The sequence below is a fragment of the Haliotis cracherodii genome, unplaced genomic scaffold, assembly GCF_022045235.1.
Source record: "Haliotis cracherodii isolate W230 unplaced genomic scaffold, xgHalCrac1.p SCAF_15, whole genome shotgun sequence".
In the NCBI taxonomy this organism is placed as follows: Eukaryota; Metazoa; Mollusca; class Gastropoda; order Lepetellida; family Haliotidae; genus Haliotis; species Haliotis cracherodii.
This window is the reverse complement of record NW_027266270.1, coordinates 6089790-6109395: the sequence shown is the minus strand read 5'-3', so window position 1 is coordinate 6109395 and position 19606 is coordinate 6089790. Positions and strand designations below refer to the sequence as shown.

Below are 19606 nucleotides of genomic sequence, written 5' to 3'. Positions count from 1 at the left end.
GCTTTGTGCAAATTGGCCCATGTCTGTTTCTTCTTTTCCAATATTGTGGAACTAACCATATTTCTTTTTTTCCACAGATTCTTGCAATGGTTGCCTCTGTGGTTTTATTCTGCTATCTTCGAAGTAAGAAGTTCATGCTGTAACCTCAGAGACTTATGTCATAAAAAGTGCATGAACCTCGAAAAAAGACTTCCGTGTTCATCAGCGCGCCAAAGATTCCTATCCTTGGTTAGACTGGCTGTACGTCAGAGAACCAACAACCATGGGCTGTCATCACCAACGATCTGTATATTGTGAGAGTTACCTCCCTTTTGTTTGTAATACCTCGTCTCATGCATACTGCAAATCAGGAAATTAATGTGTTCACAAATTAATGCAAGTGCCGACCCTCGCCTAAAATGAGTCACAAACTTAACGCAAGTTTCCCTAGCTTTGAAATTTAAAAACTGATCAGCAAACATTAAGACTAGAGTGGCGATAGCAGTTGCCTTCTTTCAGATTTAATTTCTCCTTTTTAAGATAAGTCAGATCAACGGACGAAGATTGTAACGGATTCAAATAATTTTCACAAGTTTTTGTTATTATTTAAATGTGTTATGTATTCATAACAACTGGTGTTAGTGTACTGGAAATATTCGTCCATGTGCTGTGAACAACACATGACTTTAAAATTCAGACAACAATACATCACTTTTTATTTATCCAAGCAACGGGCACTCACATGTTTTGCATTAGTTTCATGATTTGCAGTATATAATACAAACTTTTGAACATTATTTTGGAAGATTTGTCTTTCAGAACACCTTTTCCCACATATATATATAAACACTGTTAAGTCTTACAGCTTTTTTTACACTAAGTGTATCATGATAACTGTAAGTGGTTTTCGCCCATTCTACAAATGGTTGCAGAAAATTTTAATTTATGATTTAGCCAAATTTACCCCATCGTGTTCTTCAGAAAATATGTTTCTGAGTCCTGAATTGAACATCGTCAGAATGTTTTGAACGGTTGTGTTGTGAAAGATTGTTTAAGGATGCTCTATAGTTCCATCTCTGGATTTGCTCAAGCATAATGTTCTGCTTGGTATATTTTCTGAATGTTGCATGCTGTTATCAGCTACCCCTTGTTTGTTCATTTTGCGATATTTTAATTACCGTATTCCACGTGTTAAGTGCTCCAGGAGTAAAATGTTCCAAAAGTGTTATAAGTGGATGAAACTTCTGATGAATACTGAAGAAATAATTATGTTGTTTATTAGATGATTGACTGACTGACCAATGTTAAATAACTGAAATTATATAAGAAATCACTTTTGACAATTATTTTGGGGTCTGACTGTTTTTCAAAATTTGGTGGCAGTCCAGGTGTGTATAATAAAAGGGTAAAGCTATTTTTCAGGGCATTATCATTTGCAGAAGCCCAAGGTCTTCCATTAACTCCATTAAAAGACCGAGGGCTTCTGCAAATGACAATGCCCTGAAAAAGAGTGTTGCCGTTATTATAGCTAAAATGGATGGAATTTGTTATCAAATAAAAAGAAACAACAATATCGGTTTTGAAACATTTACTGCAATCAACACAGATGTCACTGACCCACTTTTACAAATATGGAAACGTCATAGAACAAACCAGATGACGTCACTATTCAACGTGACGTCACTATCCCTATCCTATGACGTCACCTAACAACGGGCGTGATAATGGCCTGTCGTCAAGCAATATGAGGGCATTATCAAGTTACAGTGGCCCACTCATTTCTGATAACATGCGGGCGGTTTAATGATAATTCTATCAATTTTAGCTATAAGAGAGGGTAAGACGTATATCATTTACCAACTAATGGCTCCGGACGCTACTTTATAGTCAACACGACGTTAACTCTGTACTAACTAATGGCTCCTGACACAACTATAGAGTCTGTGATCTAAACCTCCACAGTGGTTGCTAGTCTTTGTTTCCACCCACATTTCTGCAGCAAAGGCAGAGTCGAAATAATCTGCTGATCTAGCGTCGCCAACATACACTCTATGTCCAACCAGGTGGCTGAAACTTTTGGATGTTAAGTCATTAATAACGTCATTTGCAAGCTGAAATTGTATATATATTTTTTACCCTCAGCATTTAATTCTTGACCAACCAACTAAGACAAATAAAAAGTCTCATATTCTGAAAAGATAATTACAACTGGTATGAAAGTAACCGCTGGACACAAATTTGTTTTCAAAACATGGGTAGGAGTTTGTGGATCGGGCATTTAATACGTTGTATACGGTACATGTTTGTAGTGGCATCAAAGTGATGACCTCACTGTTTTGTCTGTGAATGACATTTGCTACAATGTTTACTAAGTACTTATTGGATGACTTGTAGTTGATTTCTTAATGTAGAATAATGAACACCTGAAATTGTCGTATATCAAGATAACTTACCACAACCACCTCGTAATTTCTTTTTAAGTCTCAGTACTTCAGAAGACACTTGGCTTAATAATAAACATAACTGTTTCTTTCGTTAACCTGAATACTTTACCAGGTGGTGTCAAATTACGTGTTGTTTACTCCGAGGTGCAAATAACTGTATCTTTTATTAAAGATACTGATTGAATTTCTTATGGAAAATATTTGTACAGGAATACGTCTCGACACACCTCATTCACTACGTGATCTTACCCTCAATGATGGTAGCTCAGTACTTCAACATAGAGCTAAGATTGCTTGTTAAATAGTACCCTGAACAAATATTGGTCAGTACATAGGTACAAAAATGTTGTATATCCTTAATATTCGTTTTCAGGATTTTCATGATGACTCGTTATAGATGTCGTAAAAATAATAAGAATCACTGTCACATAGAATTTCGTTTTTCTGCTTCTGTTATGGCTAAGACATTCCAAGGGGTAGCGCCTGCTTAGATTTACCGTCAGCATTCATGACAACCAATTGTGAGAATCAAATACATAAAATGGCATTAATGTAAATCTTACATACAATGGATCAGAAGTAATTCTTTACAAATAAGCTGATAGTATAATGTGAGTTTATATTGAAAAAATGATAATCTGATGAACTTGGTTATGAATAAAATGCAAATCCTACTCTTAATTCAGAATGTAGTTAGGGAAGTATTATTCGAGCTACGTTTCGAGTTTATGTATCACAGTGCTAGTTAATCTGAGTACCATTTGTTCTTCTAAATGCAAAAAAATGACTAAAAATGGAGTTGTTAGTTAGTGTTTTAGGACTAGCCTTAAGGATCCATTGTATGGGGATAATTGTAAATATTGTACATAGCCACCAGTGCTGATATTGTCTATATTAACCTCCATGCCTCAATCTGTTCATTTAACTGTTGTATCGTGCAGTTGTACAGAACTGAACCAGTAGCAACCTGACTGAAACCAGGAAATTTGTCTCACATGAATTACCGTATTCGACGTAATAAGCGCCCAGAGCGCTCTCAAAATTAGAAATATGGGGGCTCTTATTAGAATATTTTTTTGGTGAAAAAGTTGAAAGATAAATTTCGTGGTTTATGCTGACAGCCTTAAATGTTTATATACGACAGATATATTTTTCCAGAATTTAATTGCCCATAATTAATGGTGCATATAACACACGAGTGTGTATTATACGCAAATAAATAAGTCTTGTGTACATTGATCAATCGGAAGGGGTGCTAATTAGGATTGTTCACTAGCCAATATATTAGCAAATATCACCATGGGCGCTTATTAGAGCGGGGGGCATATTACGTCGAATACAGTAGTAATAATTTTCTCTTGATATTAAGTATTTCCCTAAGTTCCCCTCGAAACAGAGATGTGATTAAGTACCAGCCTGTATTTGATGGTATTATTTAGCCTAGTTGTTGAAGCTTTGGCTTCTCCAACCTAAGACCCAGGCTCAATTCCCTACATAGATGAAAACCATTCCTGGCTTTGCCCCACACAAATATGACTGGAATATTGCAAAAGGTGGCATCAACTTAATGGCATTGTGGTAAATTAGTCAAATGAACAAATACAATACACATACAATATGTATCATGTTGGTATTTTATGCACTGTTCAAGCGTTTTAAGAAAAAATGGCATCATTTCTGATACTATCAAAGTATTGGTTACCAGTTTTTGGATTCACAGATGACTGATATTGTGTGGACTTTGTATTCTAACTACTAGAATTTAGTATTTGATGGTCAAGTATTATTCCAACATTTATGACAACTAAACAATGACTAAATGGATAGGGTGATAACTCCAGTTCTTATTTGTCAAATGAAATGCCAATTGTTTCTCGTTACAAGAAACTGATTCTTCAAGGTAAATTGAAACATTGATGCTATTTGCCTAATAACTGATATTCACCAATGAATTTATTAGATTATGTCACATGAGATTAGGTGAAATGGGGTTTAACGTCGCGTCCAAGATTATTGCACTAATATAGGGGCGTGTGTGTGTGTGGCGTTTGTACTGGTCCGCACTAATGCCAATTTTATAGTGCTAGCCCACTGTCTCAGTATGACACCATTCAGACACAGTATACTGACTCCGAGCTGACCAGTCCTTGTTTTAGCCCCTTAATGCCGAGCACCAGACAGGGTGACACCAAGTATCCTCTTTTAACGTCTTTTGGAATGACGCGGCCGGGGATAAAACCCCAGACATTCCGCTACCACAAGACCACGGAGGCGGCCATTTCACTTGACCGTTTTAGTCATGTAAGTTCCGTGATTTGTTGTGCAGAGTTGCGCCCCTTGGGCACGCCAGAAACCTATGGTTGTGGGTTCGAATCCCGGTTCGCCCCGATTATGTTTCTAGGTTTGTCGGCCCCATTCCCGTGCTTGTGGGTTTCACCGAAGTGGTAAACGTCTGAGACCTGCATCACTTCGGGCTTTCCTCCCACATTAAGCAGACACGCCGTGATATAACTGGAATAATGTTAAAAGCAGCGTTAAACCCAACTCACTCACTCATCATGATTGCAAGTTAGTTATTAATTGAGGAATTTTATGTTTTTGAATTACAGTGTTTATTATGAATATCTTTTACACAATTTCATAACTTATTTGTGCTTTGAAAACCCATCACATTCCACACATCATATTTAAGTCTTTTTTTTCCAAGTTTTATGGTTTTGAAGATCATTTATGATTCATACGGCGGCCAGACTGTGGGCACCAGATCGTATTGCTGGAAATTCTCCGTGTGATGTGGCAGTACTTTTTATTATCCATTAGATTCAATACTGAAAATTTGGTATTTTAATCTTAAAAGTATTCTTTAAGGATAGATTAACCTGGTACTAAAAATGTATTTGTTTTAATGTGAACATTGCATTATGTACTGAATATACATGCTGTATTTGCCATATTAAGCAACCCGACTATGGTCCAGACCAGATCTGTATGTATCTTTATAAGCATCACTTACTTCGTCCGAACTTTTACATAACAGGCCGTATTTTCTTGTGATACAGATTATTTACAGAACACAGAGCTGTTTAGAAGGGATACATAAATGTGTAGTAACTATTATCGTAAAGGTTTTGAACTCATTTCAGTGTGAGTCCCGTGAAGATTCCGGGTTAGAATTGGTCTTCAGCTCTATGAGGCGACTATGCTTGTTGTAAACAGGTGACTAACGGGATAGCTGACTTGGTTGATGCATGTCATCCTTTCCCAAATGCATAGATCGATGCTCATGATGTCTGGTCCAGACTCGATTATTTTCAGACCACCATAATATAGCTGGAATATTGCTAAGTGCGGCGTTAAACAAACAAACATTAAAGTTTGACCTACCTCTTGATCTATGACACCCAATTTAAATCGTTGTACGTGTAATGAAAAGCATCCATCCTGTGCTCATTTATTATGGCAAATACGATATGGCATTTCATTATGGACACATTTCTTTAGGATGAAATATTTTATCATAAAACTTTGGAAAATGATATGGAAATATCACTAGAAGTGCAACAATCAGGAGATAAGCCTGCTGTGTTTTCAATGTAGAGTTCTACTATGATAAATTGAATTTGGAACCAAAACAAAGCTGTGTAAATCAGAGGTGTTAATTGTGATTTGAAACCTCAGATTATTCAATCAGAATGTGTATCTTCCAGTCCTGGTAGAATAATGGTTTATCTTTGAGATATATTTCACTTTCAACATGAAACTAAAACTCCAAACGAGGATCATAAGATACGGTGAGAATTGTGATTTATATTGAAGCCGGCATAAGATTGAGTTTAACTTCCTTTTTAACCACTGATGATAACCCACATCCATGAGTTCTATCAGTTGATCACAATGCAGATATCACTGCCATAGCTGATCATGCTGATACCTGTTTGTGTAACTGAGTTACAAGTAGTACTCTCTGCTGTTGAGAATATGTCTCCTGCAATCATCCTGAATAGACCAGTTGTACACTAATCTTGCCAGAACAATATGTTTTCTTGTTTTATAGATAGATCAGGCTAACTGTAATTCTGAAAAGTAAAAGAAAAATGTAAAAAGTTATTGATGTTATGTTTGCTTGATGTGTTACTTTCTGATAAAATGTAAAAAAATTATTAATGTTGTTAAATTGAAATTTTGTTTTTATTTATTTTTACTTATATTTCAATATATTCTTTTGTAAGGATAATAACCTCAGTTTGCCTCTTGGGCCCACTTGCACAAAGCGATCTTAGCGCTAAGATGATCTTAACGTCCATACATTAACATAGACTTACAATAGTCTTAGCGCTAAGATGATCTTAACGTCCATACATTAACATAGACTTACGATAGTCTTAGATCATTTTGTGCAAGTGGGCCCTGGTATATTAACCACAGAAATCTGTGAAACAAGAAATTATGTTGGTCCCAGTCTCATTTCAGAATTTCTATGTTGTCCTGATTATCAATGCATGTGGTTATTTAGTGTAGAACAGAATCTCTTCATTTGAACATATTGATGTTAACAAGACATACTGCAATAGGGCCCACCTGTTGTTTTTACCCAGCAATATCTACGGTAGAGCATGTTTCTGACTATTATTATCTCTGTTTCATGTCTGTACATCACAGTTAATGTACATGTTACGTCTCGTTAAAATCACATATTTTACTCCAATACATCATCTCTTGGCAGAGAGGTATTAAATAAGTGTAAAAGATATGATTTTCAGTGAGATTGTATTTGACCTCATGTATTTTGTAAATTGAGAGTTTACTTTGTACCTTTTTGTCAAAAATATTAAAATGATGTATACAACAATGCATGTAGTTTGTGTCTGTTGATTGTATATTATGGGCTTTCTGGAGCAACGCAGGAGCCCAGTTCTTCATGCTTCTAGAGTGCACGGGTGGCCCAGTGGTCAAAGTCGAGACGAGTGGAGTTGCATCTAATGATTTGGGTTTGAACCATAAATGGCCCAGTTTATGTCTTAGGGATGTCAGCACCATACCTGTGCTCATGGGTTTTTACCAAGTGCTAAATATCTAAGACAGGTGCAAAATGCGATGGCATGATCAAATGGGCACAGGCTCTGTTTTTCTCTGAACGAGTTTATGTGCAGTGTGTTAAGAAGAGCAGCAACCCTGCAGAGTAATTTGTTTGGATGAGATCGGCTGATTTATTTAGAGTTAATTTGTTGGACACTATTTCTTGCTCTTGTGGTTCAACATGCGAAAACGCTTTTCACTATTTTCTTGAATGTAAGATATATATATAGCAGGGCGTGGAGTCATCTCACAGATGACACCCGTACCGTGTCAGTGTAGCAGGGCGTGGAGTCATCTCACAGATGGCATCCTTACCTTGTCAGTGTAGCAGGGCGTGGAGTCATCCCACAGATGGCATCCTTACCTTGTCAGTGTACCGGCATGCATTGTTTCTGCTTGTCTTGACAACTGCAACACGGAAAAACATCAATTTCAAGTTTGGAGATGCCACGCCCATCGGAAAATAACCGCTTGAGAGCCATTGGTATGCTCCAGTCTGGAACGTCGCAGCTTGAAGTTGCTAGGCGATTGAACGTGCACAGAAACACCATTTGGACGTTATGGAAGCGATGGCAGCAAACAAAGATTGTCAGAGACCGACCAAGGAGCGGCAGGCCTACCCTTACGAGCGTCCGTTAACGGGCAGCGTTACCGTGACGAGGTCATCCCGCCTATCATTGTGCCGTTTTTGAATCAACATGGACCCGGCATGATTTTTTAGCATACAACACCGACCACATGTAGCCCGGATTGTTCAACAAGCACTTGGACAGAACAGCGTGAATGTGATCCCATTGCCTGCTCGCTTTCCAGATCTTTCTCCAATTGAACACATGTTGGATGGAATGGACCGCTGTCTCCGACTTCAGTACAGGAACTGAGGGACAGGCTGGCGGAGGTATGGGATGTCATCCCACAATACTGTGTTAGATCTTTGATCCGTTCAATGCGAAGGGGATGCATTGCATGGATCCAAGGGAGAGGGGGACACACACGCTTCTGACGTATAAATTGACAATTCTGTTCTTACATGTTTCTCTTGTCATAACGTCATTTCTGTGCAAGACATGTGTCATTATATGTGTAAACTTGTTTTACTGGTCCATTGTCTGTTTGAAAATAAGAATTCGTCTACTGCGATCATGTTCTTGTTTTATATCGTGTTACAGGAACTTCTGTTGCTGAGTATATATATTATGTAATAGAAATATGTCAGGCTCGCTTAAAACCATTTTTATTCCAAACATAATCATCAGGAAACACACTGCTAATAATCTCTACACACCTGGCTCTATTAGCAAATATAGCAAATATGGAAATGTTCAGGTAAATATATGGAACAATACTAAAAAATAACTGTATATATGTTACAGCATTGTCTACAATCAGGCAATATGTATATGTGTATTGCCTGATTCACTCAGGCAATGTACATATTGACTGAAATTTCCAGCCAATATACATATTGCCTGAAGAAAAGACTGGATTTTAGACAGATTGACTAAAATGAATTAGACTCCTTAGTTCAGTTTAATCTCCTTATTTTAATTTGCATCTGTTTTGATCTTACGAAGATCATTGTAAATAAGTATGCAATTTACACAATATATTGGAAGCAATCCGGTGTTAACAAATGTCAACACTGTCATCATTCATTATCTTTGTGTAAATAAAACGTAAAACAGCCAAATAGTAAACTTGTCACATTATAGGTTGCAGTGACCTGAAACAGTCTCCTCATCAAAGCAATTAACCTGAATAGAAGCCAGAAAGATAATTAGTCAAATAATAGGTAGCAGTGGCCTGAAACAGTCTCCCATGAGCATATAACCTGATTAGAAGACAGATACGTGCAATAGTTACATGTAAACACTATAGGTGACAGTGACCTATAAAAAATACTATAACTTCAAACAAGAAAAAAATGGTTAGGATATCAACAGCCGCAAGGCAAGCATCTGGAATGCAATATACCATGTACTGAGTTTGATGACACAGCCAGTTACGAGATATTGAAAAACCTACCGGATCAAACTAAGAGCTTACTCACTGAGCTGAACAACACAATATGGTCCAAAGGAGGAGTCCCAAACACATGAAAACATGCTGTAGTTATCCTGCTTCTAGAGCAAGGGAAAGACAAAGCCCTACCAAACTCTTATCGACCGATCTCACTCACCTCAAACATGTGCAAAGCTATGAAAACCATGGTTACAAAAAGGCCTATGCAACACCTTTAAACTGGTTAAACACATCAAACTTGATCAATGCGGCTTCAGGAAGGGACACTCGTGTCTAGATCATATACTAAGACTAGAAAATGAAAAAAAGAAAGCTCATTAAACAGAGCAGTATTTCTGACTTCAGACTTCAGCAAAGCCTTCGACATGGTATGGCATGAGGGACTGCTCACAAAACTAGCACAAAATTAAATAGAAGGGAACACGGCAAACTTCACAGATAGCCTCCTGCAAGACAGGTCGCTATCAGTTAAACTAGGGAACAATCAATGTGATCCTATGTCACTGGACAATGGCACGCCACAAGGTAGCATTAGATGCCAAACCCTGTTAAACATCATGACCAATGATCTATTTGATCATGTCAACTCTCCTACCCAAATTATGAAACTCGCTGATGACCGAGCAATATGGGTAAAACACACAGATATGTCACAAACAAAACAACTCCAGTCAGCACTGGACGGAGTAGATCAATGGTGTAATAAATGGGGGTTCAGTGAAAAAACTGTGGGAGTTCTATTCAAACGCAGGGGAGAAAGATGCTATGATACCCCATCTCTCCACAAAAGAGAAACAAATCAAATTCGAAAAATCCGCAAAATGTCTAGGGGTGATCCTAAATGAACACCTCACTTGGAGCAAACATATAGATTGATAAATATTATATCCGTTTACAGGGATTTGTTGCATTAATGTCAAGTAAGAATGTACTAATAACGAAAAAGCTGGCAATGTCCATATTGCATGCTATGAAGCTAAGAAGCTCTAAATGTGTTACCTTTTAAATGTTTATACACCCATTACTATATAACATGTACTATAGGCCTATGGCCTCTCAGTATTATGAATAAACACATAGAAGACATCTGTTGTCCACATAATGAACTGTTTTCTGAGTTCAATAGACATATTAGTAAGAAATGGTATCCACTTTCTACAGTGTTTAAATCAATTCTGTGTTCTCTCACGATCCCCATATATCTTCCAGTCTCGATAAAGAGTTCGTGTGAACCACATCTGAATCTTGCAATTCGAAATGTTTTTAGTGTTTTTAGTGTCACATCTAATAAGTATTGATCTCCACAGAAGCTGTTTTTAAACAGGGAATAACTTAATAGTTTCTCCGATACTGATAAGGCAAAATGCCAATTTTGAATGTACATATCTTTCAGGGTCTGAGTGAAAGCATCTAGTGAAATGATCTGGTATTTACGTATCATATTCTGTCCTTACATTACCATAACCACATGAATAAAGTTGATGCTTAACAGAAGATGCCCAGTTAGTGTGTCCTTGTTGATCATAGAGTAATAGCATGTTATAACACTTCTTTGGAAGTAATTTAATCCAATATTTTATCGTCTTTAACTTCGTATTGTCCACATTCTCCATAAACCATTAGATTAGAGGTACCAGGTTTCACACCAAGGAATCTTTTGCATGCATATAAATGTACTTTTTCTATAATATCAATCACTTCTAATCCCCACACCTCTGCTCCATATAACGAAATTGGGCTTATTTTTGTATCGAAAATCTTAAAGAATGTATTATGGGATATATTTCCAAGAACTTTCATATGTTGAAGAATTCCAGTTAAGACCTGCTTAGCTTGTACAGCAGCTTGGTTAGCATACATCTTCCATGGCAATCTATTTGTAAAACATACACCTAAGTACTTATAGAACGATACAACATCTAATGAATGTCCTTCGTAAAACCATTTCTCCCTTCTGGGTAGTGTACCACCATTTTTAAAAACAATAACTTTTGTCCCAGTCTTGTTGACAGATAAATTCCATTCTTTTCAATAACATTCCAGCTGATTAATTTGCTTTTGTAGTCCAGGTATTGTGCTTGAAAACATTACATTATCATCGGCAAACAAAAGAAGAAATAACTTTATAGTTTCCGGGTGAAGTTGGATGCCATCAGAAACGTTCTGCTGAATTTGTTGAGCTAATTCATTGATAAAGAAGGAGAACACAAACGGACAATATATACACCCTTGCTTAACGCCAATTTTGCTTTCAAATGTGTCAGACACAGTACCGTTATTTCGCACACAAACCTTTACATTATGATACATGCAGCACATTCCAATTTAACTGCTAAGACCATGTGATTTGAAACGTTACCATAATTCATTTCTGCTAACAGAATGTAAAGCTTTAGAGAAATCTGCAAAAAATGCGTATAATTTACGACCCTTCTTTGCTTGGTACTTTTGTATTGTTTGCAACATAAATATATTATCAATTGTCGAGAATCCTTGCCTGAAACCAGACTGAGACTCACTAATCTTTTCATAAGCATCAGCCCAGAATACTAACCTTTTGTTAATGATATATATGAACACTTTGCTAAAAATGTTTGATAACACAATGCCTCGATAGGTATTTGTATCATTCACTGGACCCTGTTTATGAAGAGGGACGATTATACCAAAAGCCCAGTCTTCAGAAAAATATGATGTTTCCAGCATGATATTAAAAATCAACTCTAGATATGGTACAAGGACATCTGTAGAATGTTTAAAAAACTCGGATATAAGTTTGTCATATCCAGCTGATTTACCATTTTTAAGATGAGAAATGCTTTATCTTATTCCATCACTCGTAATCGGAGTCAAGAACAGATGTCATGAAGAATTGAACGTATTGCGGGCAATGTCAGGCACATCTTGGGGTACCTCTAGGGACACTTAGCTGGACCTTTTCAAGGAGGAGAGCCAAAATAGACTATGGATTTAAGCCCTTTCACTAAGCGTCAAATACTATTTTGAGCTGCCTCGACAGAATACAATACAAAGCTCGAATGTTAACAACAGGTGCAGCAACAGGTACTTTACTAGAAGCACTACAAGTAGAAACAGAACTCCCGTTGAAACTAAGAAGAGAGCAAGCAATATTACCGTTCAGGAGTCGAACATCAAACCGTTTGGTGAAAAGGATATGGCCAGACAAAAAACACCGAGATGACGCCCCAGCTCGGAAGAATCCCTCATTAAAGTCATTTGGGATATTACTGCGTGAACTCTTTGAAGTCACAATTGGGATGACATTCAGCCTCCAGAAAGTCACTACAAAGGGTTACACCCTCCCTGGACTTTAAAAACTCCCAAAGTCAACACTGCTTTAACATCAGAAGTCACTAAAAACGAAAAGCCAACCTTACTATGAACAGTAGCTATCACTAAAATTCAAACTAACTGGGACAGCTGGGCCCATATACACACTGATGGATCCAGGAAATCCTAAACAACAGTGTTGGTTACGGGATCCATATCCATAGCTCCAAACCCCAAGCACATTCGGTTCGCCTACCTAATGGTCAGTCAGTATTCACTGCTGAATTGGAGGCCATTCATCATGTACTCAAAGTCACACCGGAACTACCGGAAACAAAGGCAGTCGTCCTATCAGACCCGCACGCACGCACACACACACACACACACACACACACACACACACACACACACACATTGACGTCCAATGCTATGACGTCAACAGTTATGCGCTCACTAATTCACTCAGGCAACTCGTGAACTTTCTATGGTATTTGACCTCGCTTTCGCTCGGTCAGATAACCATAGAAAGTCCACTAGTGTCGTAAAAATGGTATCTAACGTGAATGAGTGTAGTATTCTATATATACCGCACGTTGTCAAGCAGATGGCCATACACCGTCCTCTACACATTGTTGTTCTAGGGGTAATAAGTTAAGATCTTGTTTAACAGGCAGAAGCTTAGGCATTCAACCAAAATCCAGTTGACATTGTAAAATATTGAAATTAGGTTTAAAAGAAGAATTCCGGTTTTGAAAATTTTAAATCCATTTCCTTTCAGCCATGTTGTTGACAAACACCAGTGTTGGTGCCCACTGTTTGATTCATTCCTGATAGGGGCGGTCGGGTATCCTAGTGGTTAAAGCGTTCGCTCGTCACGCCGAAGACCCGGGTTCGTTTCCCAACATGGGTACAATGTGTTAAGCCCATTTCTGGTGTCCCCTGCCGTGATATTGCTGGGATATTGCTAAAAGCGGCGTAAAACCATACTCACTCACTCACTCATTCCTGAGATATGGAGCTGGTTGTTAGTGTGTACCAATTCATAACGTACACCAGAGACCATATCCGTATATGGTCTCTGCGTACACCCTCAAAGTATGCTGTCCACAGTGAACTGAGAATGTGCTCCTGGAATATCTACAACGCTGCTCTGATTTATTTCACTGCCCTCTTTAAAAGGGTCAAATTACTCTTACCTGAATACATAGTTCAACGTCTATTTATAACCCGCCAACATTTCCCCTCACAGTGGTATACGTGTGTAGAGCCCTTTAACCTACAACTTCATGAGTGGGCGGAGCTTATGTGACCACGTGACACTTGTCTCTTACGCACGGCAGGTTTAAGGTCACAACATACGTGTGTGCAGGTCCATTGTGTCTATTCACAAAGTTTAACTTATGCAATTAATGTTCAATATTATTTCGTTAAGGTCCATTTATCCGTCACTTTTCATGTGAAACGTTCAAATATGTCCATCCAATCCGTTTGAAGCCTAAGGATACTAATAAGGCAACTAAATTACCACACATGACAGCAAAACTCCAGTGGGGACCCCTCGAATCGTAGAAGGTTGATTAAATTTGATAGAGCTGCTGTTGGTGACTTGGTGGTTCGCGTGTCATCGTGACCCGACAGAAGGGGGCGTTATTCAGTCACATTAAACTAAAATTGTTTCTCCCATTCGATACCTCGTTATGTCACGATCTAAACACCGATAGTCGCGTGTGATAATTAACGGTAATATTTAGTGGGAAAGTGTCCAAGAATTGTTTTAATCAAAAAAAGGGCTTCTGTCAAAACATAATGCATAACACAATCTCCAAGGAGTCAGGTTTGAATCATATCTATTTATATGCACAGATACTGTCTCGGTAATTTATTCACCTACCAAACCCTGATACCAGTGTCAACCGTGTCTCTCAAAACATAATGCACAGCAAGGAAGGAGTCAGGTTTTGAATTACGTCTGTTCATTTCCAAAGTGTAAACACTATCCCTGTGGAATACCCACAACACCGGATCACATGGGGCCATGCACACGTGGATTTACAATAGTGAGTAACCACATTACGAACGAAGCAAAGATGCATACATAGACGGACCGTTCTGGCGACTACACTACATTAATAGATCGCGCTACATTTAAAGTGCAAGTATCATGAAAAGTAGTAACATATTTTTCTTTATGTAGCCTGTATGATGTATAATATGATGGCGAAGAAACGCTCGTAAACGTTAACTTAGCGCTGTTGCGCTAAATCAAAAGTACGTATTTTGAATTCTGTATTTATAACTACCCAAATGAATCTTAAAAGGGCTAATGAGGAGGCGCGGCTTAATTAGCGCGCACGGCTAGGCCTGCAAGCTGATTGGATATTACCACCAGCTGGGTATGGAAAATACGCGATCGTTTCATTAGTTGTGGGGAGACCTGTGTTAAATATATAATACCGGTATGGATTCCATGTATATCACGGGTATGGCCACTGGCGGCGTGTCAAGTAGATTGATTTAACGTGAATTATATAATTTTAACATTGTAAGATATTTAATTTTTAATTTTCGGAGCGCGGTTTCCACCCCAGACGAACAAATGCGTGTTTTGCACTTGTAATCCATGCGTCCCAGATGGGGGACCATCCTGATTTACTTTCGTAATATTGTCGGTAACAGGTTCAAACATGTAGGGGTTCACTTGTACTTTTTCCTCAGAAATCACCAATTCATCTTCCGAGAAACATTCCTAATTCCATGATAACGCGTAAACATCTGTCACTGTCATTGTCAAACTCACGATGTCAAGAAACGTCATTAATGTGTTTGTGACGTCATTGATGTGATTGATAAAAAATCAAATATGTTCTGTTTTACTTGAACTTAAACTATTTTTACTCTCATGTACATGTTTGCACATTCGCCTATGCATATACACGTGCTATGCAGAAGTGGAAGATTTGTGGAATTCTAAGTGTCATTAAGTGTCTCCTAAGACAAGAGACTTTGTAAGAAATATGCCAAAAATATCAGCGTGCACGGTAGGATGAGATGGTCATGTGACTGTTAACCTGCGAGCGCCTCATAAGGCAGTTTGGTCTGTATACTGCCCATTGGGCTGAGTGAGTGAGTGAGTTTGGTTTAACGCAGCTTTTAGCAATATTCCAGCAATATCACGGCGGGGGACACCAGAAATGGGCTTCACACATTGTACCCATGTGGGGAATCGAACCTGGGTCTTCGGTGTGACGAGCGAACGCTTTAACCACTAGGCTACCCGACCGCCCCCCATTTGGCTGAGAATGATATATGAATGCTATGTTTAGTGTCGTCCTATCTCAGTGAATGCTATGTTTAGTGTCGTCCTATCTCAGTGAATGCTATGTTGTGTGTCGTCCTATCTCAGTGAATGCTATGTTGTGTGTCGTCCTATCTCAGTGAATGCTATGTTTAGTGCCGTCCTATCTCAGTGAATGCTATGTTTAGTGTCGTCCTATCTCAGTGAATGCTATGTTGTGTGTCGTCCTATCTCAGTGAATGCTATGTTGTGTGTCGTCCTATCTCAGTGAATGCTATGTTGTGTGCCGTCCTATCTCAGTGAATGCTATGTTTAGTGTCGTCCTATCTCAGTGAATGCTATGTTGTGTGTCGTCCTATCTCAGTGAGTGCTATGCTGTGTGTCGTCCTATATCAGTGAATGCTATGTTTAGTGTCGTCCTATCTCAGTGAATGCTATGTTTAGTGTCGTCCTATCTCAGTGAATGCTATGTTGTGTGTCGTCCTATCTCAGTGAATGCTATATTTAGTGCCGTCCTATCTCAGTGAATGCTATGTTTAGTGCCGTCCTATCTCAGTGAATGCTATGTTGTGTGTCGTCCTATCTCAGTGAATGCTATGTTTAGTGCCGTCCTATCTCAGTGAATGTTATGTTGTGTGTCGTCCTATCTCAGTGAATGCTATGTTTAGTGCCGTCCTATCTCAGTGAATGCTATGTTTAGTGTCGTCCTATCTCAGTGAATGCTATGTTGTGTGTCGTCCTATCTCAGTGAATGCTATGTTGTGTGTCGTCCTATCTCAGTGAATGCTATATTTAGTGCCGTCCTATCTCAGTGAATGCTATGTTTAGTGCCGTCCTATCTCAGTGAATGCTATGTTGTGTGTCGTCCTATCTCAGTGAATGCTATGTTTAGTGCCGTCCTATCTCAGTGAATGTTATGTTGTGTGTCGTCCTATCTCAGTGAATGCTATGTTTAGTGCCGTCCTATCTCAGTGAATGCTATGTTTAGTGTCGTCCTATCTCAGTGAATGCTATGTTGTGTGTCGTCCTATCTCAGTGAATGCTATGTTGTGTGTCGTCCTATCTCAGTGAATGCTATGTTGTGTGCCGTCCTATCTCAGTGAATGCTATGTTTAGTGTCGTCCTATCTCAGTGAATGCTATGTTGTGTGTCCTCCTATCTCAGTGAGTGCTATGCTGTGTGTCGTCCTATATCAGTGAATGCTATGTTTAGTGTCGTCCTATCTCAGTGAATGCTATGTTTAGTGTCGTCCTATCTCAGTGAATGCTATGTTGTGTGTCGTCCTATCTCAGTGAATGCTATATTTAGTGCCGTCCTATCTCAGTGAATGCTATGTTTAGTGCCGTCCTATCTCAGTGAATGCTATGTTGTGTGTCGTCCTATCTCAGTGAATGCTATGTTTAGTGCCGTCCTATCTCAGTGAATGTTATGTTGTGTGTCGTCCTATCTCAGTGAATGCTATGTTTAGTGCCGTACTATCTCAGTGAATGCTATGTTTAGTGTCGTCCTATCTCAGTGAATGCTATGTTTAGTGTCGTCCTATCTCAGTGAATGCTATGTTGTGTGTCGTCCTATCTCAGTGAATGCTATGTTGTGTGCCGTCTTATCTCAGTGAATGCTATATTTAGTGCCGTCCTATCTCAGTGAATGCTATGTTGTGTGTCGTCCTATCTCAGTGAATGCTATGTTGTGTGTCGTCCTATCTCAGTGAATGCTATGTTGTGTGTCGTCCTATCTCAGTGAATGCTATGTTTAGTGCCGTCCTATCTCAGTGAATGCTATGTTTAGTGCCGTCCTATCTCAGTGAATGCTATGTTTAGTGTCGTCCTATCTCAGTGAATGCTATGTTTAGTGTCGTCCTATCTCAGTGAATGCTATGTTTAGTGTCGTCCTATCTCAGTGAATGCTATGTTGTGTGCCGTCTTCTCCCAGTGAATGCTATATTTAGTGCCGTCCTATCTCAGTGAATGCTATGTTTAGTGTCGTCCTATCTCAGTGAATGCTATGTTTAGTGTCGTCCTATCTCAGTGAATGCTATGTTTAGTGTCGTCCTATCTCAGTGAATGCTATGTTGTGTGCCGTCCTATCTCAGTGAATGCTATGTTTAGTATCGTCCTATCTCAGTGAATGCTATGTTGTGTGTCGTCCTATCTCAGTGAATGCTATGTTTAGTGCCGTCCTATCTCAGTGAATGTTATGTTGTGTGTCGTCCTATCTCAGTGAATGCTATGTTTAGTGCCGTCCTATCTCAGTGAATGCTATGTTTAGTGTCGTCCTATCTCAGTGAATGCTATGTTTAGTGTCGTCCTATCTCAGTGAATGCTATGTTGTGTGTCGTCCTATCTCAGTGAATGCTATGTTGTGTGCCGTCTTATCTCAGTGAATGCTATATTTAGTGCCGTCCTATCTCAGTGAATGCTATGTTGTGTGTCGTCCTATCTCAGTGAATGCTATGTTGTGTGTCGTCCTATCTCAGTGAATGCTATCTTGTGTGTCGTCCTATCTCAGTGAATGCTATGTTTAGTGCCGTCCTATCTCAGTGAATGCTATGTTTAGTGCCGTCCTATCTCAGTGAATGCTATGTTTAGTGTCGTCCTATCTCAGTGAATGCTATGTTTAGTGTCGTCCTATCTCAGTGAATGCTATGTTGTGTGTCGTCCTATCTCAGTGAATGCTATGTTGTGTGCCGTCTTCTCCCAGTGAATGCTATATTTAGTGCCGTCCTATCTCAGTGAATGCTATGTTTAGTGTCGTCCTATCTCAGTGAATGCTATGTTGTGTGCCGTCCTATCTCAGTGAATGCTATGTTTAGTGCCGTCCTATCTCAGTGAATGCTATGTTGTGTGTCGTCCTATCTCAGTGAATGCTATGTTTAGTGTCGTCCTATCTCAGTGAATGCTATGTTTAGTGTCGTCCTATCTCAGTGAATGCTATGTTGTGTGCCGTCCTATCTCAGTGAATGCTATATTTAGTGTCGTCCTATCTCAGTGAATGCTATGTTGTGTGTCGTCCTATCTCAGTGAATGCTATGTTGTGTGCCGTCCTATCTCAGTGAATGCTATATTTAGTGTCGTCCTATCTCAGTGAATGCTTTGTTGTGTGTCGTCCTATCTCAGTGAATGCTATGTTGTGTGCCGTCCTATCTCAGTGAATGCTATATTTAGTGTCGTCCTATCTCAGTGAATGCTATGTTTAGTGTCGTCCTATCTCAGTGAATGCTATGTTTAGTGCCGTCCTATCTCAGTGAATGCTATGTTTAGTGTCGTCCTATCTCAGTGAATGCTATATTTAGTGCCGTCCTATCTCAGTGAATGCTATGTTGTGTGTCGTCCTATCTCAGTGAATGCTATGTTTAGTGTCGTCCTATCTCAGTGAATGCTATGTTTAGTGCCGTCCTATCTCAGTGAATGCTATGTTGTGTGTCGTCCTATCTCAGTGAATGCTATGTTTAGTGTCGTCCTATCTCAGTGAATGCTATATTGTGTGTCGTCCTATCTCA

General features: G+C 39.0%; 1 protein-coding gene and 1 pseudogene across 1 annotated transcript in view; both read left to right on the top strand.

Annotated features, from left to right (window-relative positions):
- The window catches only part of LOC139462194 (tetraspanin-4-like), a 49933-nt pseudogene extending 48496 nt beyond the window's left edge, over window positions 1-1437 (top strand).
- A 13333-nt stretch (window positions 1438-14770) lies between these two features.
- The window catches only part of LOC139461750 (uncharacterized), a 33198-nt gene continuing 28362 nt past the window's right edge, over window positions 14771-19606 (top strand). The window contains exon 1 of the mRNA XM_071243207.1: window positions 14771-14869. The gene's annotated coding sequence lies outside the window, so the exon portion shown is untranslated. The remainder of the gene's footprint in view (window positions 14870-19606) is intronic.